Consider the following 2,747-nt stretch of genomic DNA (forward strand, 5'->3'; position numbering starts at 1 on the left):
TATATGCACTGGTTAATTACTTTCCAAAGCATCTGTTGCTTGTCAGGCAAACATGTTCCATGTGTTTGTGAAAATGGCTTTTCTTTCCAGAAAATTCACTGAAGACATTCTGTAATACAGGGAATAAGAAAATGAAGTCCCTCCCATGTGTTAGGCACCTGCTATCTATCAGGCACCCCTCTAATAATTTCCTCCAATCCTTTTAGTAACCCTGTGAAATAGGTAATATTACATTTTACACATCAGGAAAAGGAAGAATTGTGGAAATCAAATCATTGGCTATATAAATAAAATTTGAATCCAAGTATTTGTATTACTATCAAGTGTTGGGGGCAGTGTTTTCTGATTTGATATTTGGATTGTGGGAATCATATAATGAAGACATATTACCCCCCCCCTTTTAAAGAAAAAAAAACAACAACAGTGGTTAGATGCCACGAAGTAAGTGGCAATGCCTTAACCGTATGCGTGTTGTTAGACCCGAAGTTCTCTTCCGTCCTTGTCAAGGGGAGTGGTAACCTTCTCTCCTTTCATACAACACATTACCCCCTTTTTTAAAACAACAGTAGTAGCCATGAGCACGTCCACCATCACAACCACCACCTAAAATCCACGATAATCTGTGGATCACAGCGCATCACTCTCAAGGGAAAAGTTCTATATGCAGTGAATAAGCACAGAGGGCAAAATAAGTGTGGCAGGCAAATTTCATTGATCTCCAAGATTCCTGCCCCTTCCCCATTATATATTCCCTTTATAAACCCCTCCCCTTGAATGTAAGTGGGACTTGTGAATATAATGAGTCATCACACCTGCGATTATGTTACATTACACAACAGAAAGGATATTTCAGATGTAACTAAAGTCTTCAGTCAATTGACATTGAGTTACTAAAAAAGGAGGTTATCGTGTGTGGACCTGATCTAATCAGATGAGTCCTTAAAAGACTTCAGATAGATTCAAAGTGAGAGCGTTTACTCCTGCTTGCATTAAAGGAGAAAACAACCATGTTGTGAACTGAACATAGAGCCATGTGGCAAGTATACCAGGTCAGCCTCTAGGGGCTGAGGGCATTCCCTGGCCAATAGCCAACAAGCAAATGAGGACTTTATTCCAATAACTGCAAGGAACTCAATTCTGCCAACAGCCACTCACCTTGGAAGAGGACCTTGAGCCTTAGGTGAGATCACAGCCCTGGCTGACACCCTGATTTCAGCCTGAGGAGACCCTGAGCAGAAGACCCAGTTAAGCCATTCCCATGGACATCCTTTTAAGCTGCTAAGTTTGAGATAACTTGTTACTCAGTAATAGAAAACTAATATTCAGTACATTGAGTTAACTGTCAAATGAGTGATGGATGGTAGGTACTATGAGCTCAATAAAGTAGAAGTAAATCAATTTGTTGGGAGGGATGTTAATATTGCTGCAGAAGAAGAATCTTCAACTCACTGGGGATAGACGCTCTGTACCAAACTTTTCCATTCTACTCTCCTTTTTAATATGTCATTTTCTTAGGGTGGTTTCCCCAGAAGCAGACCCTAAGACAAGGATTCACATGCACAAGATTCTTAATGAAAATATTCCCAGGGAGAGCTGAGCAGAGAAAGGGAAGAAGCCAAGCAAAGAGACAATTTCAGGCAAAACCCCAGCTGTAGCTGAATCTCACATTGGCAATCTAAAGTATTATTGTACACTAACATTTATCCTTACTTGGGACCAGAAGTTTGGGGTTTCATATTTGGCAGCAGTCAGTCACTGGCGAATAACATCCCGGTGCTGGCATTGCCATCTCACTACAAATATAAGCAAAATCAAAAGCAGCTCCAGTAATTCAGGGGCAGGTCTTGGAAGGGAGACACAGGAGAAGACAGTTAAAAGAAAAACAGAAGGAGGTGGACTTCTGGTTTCCAGTCCAGTACGAAAGAAGCTTGGAAATTACCATTCTGTTCTAACAAGAAGTGAAAATCTGAGCAGACTAAAAGATCAACAACTCTTCTTAGATCCATACGAGAAGTGAGGTCACAGGAAAAGCCAATGCCCCCTAAATTGGAGAGAATGGCAGGCCAATACAAAGAATAACAACATATTAGAGCAGAAACCTCTGAGGAATTAATATAGGATAAGAAACCCTGAACTATAATTGATGGATTTCTGGAGACTCATTGTGTACAAGTCTGAGAGTTAAAAACTACAGAGGGACTCAGTCATTGGGAAGCCCCACACTTTTGTGAGTTTTACCTTCCAGAGCTTTAATCAGGTTATCATAGTGAATGCTGAAAAAAATTCCCTCATACTTCTGCCAGGGGAAGGAGAAAAGGGACCATTTTGAAATATGCCAGAACATTCTGTTCTCCTTAACAAGGTCTACCCTCAGAAGAATCTATTTTACCGAAGCCTAAACTATTGGGGTTTTATCAGAACCCAGCTGACCTGGGGGAAGAGGAAGAAAAATTTCTAACTCCAGGCCACTCTACCATACTGTCCCACTTAAATGCAGGGGAGAGCTGAGAAGCATGTATGAAGTTCACAGTCTAGAGGCACAAGCTCACTAAAAGTCTGAAACCTAATCAAAGAACTACAGAATGCTTCCTCTTCCCCCAAACCTTACTATCACATTACTAAAGGCCTATTTATGGCAGTTCCATTTACCTAGCACATCATGTATAACTTTCCAGAAGAACTTACAATACACATGAAAAGGCAAAAAACACAGTTGGAAGACACAGAGAAAGCATCAGCAATCAGAC

The 2,747-nt window shown here is 40.7% G+C and overlaps 1 non-coding gene across 1 annotated transcript; it reads right to left on the bottom strand.

The window, feature by feature from the left end:
- Positions 1-415: 415 nt before the first annotated feature.
- On the bottom strand, positions 416-541 carry LOC132526622 (U6atac minor spliceosomal RNA). The gene has a single exon (XR_009542614.1). It is a non-coding gene; the product is annotated as a U6atac minor spliceosomal RNA (small nuclear RNA).
- Positions 542-2,747: the final 2,206 nt, after the last annotated feature.

Source organism: Lagenorhynchus albirostris, chromosome 9 (assembly GCF_949774975.1).
Source record: "Lagenorhynchus albirostris chromosome 9, mLagAlb1.1, whole genome shotgun sequence".
NCBI classification, from domain to species: Eukaryota; Metazoa; Chordata; class Mammalia; order Artiodactyla; family Delphinidae; genus Lagenorhynchus; species Lagenorhynchus albirostris.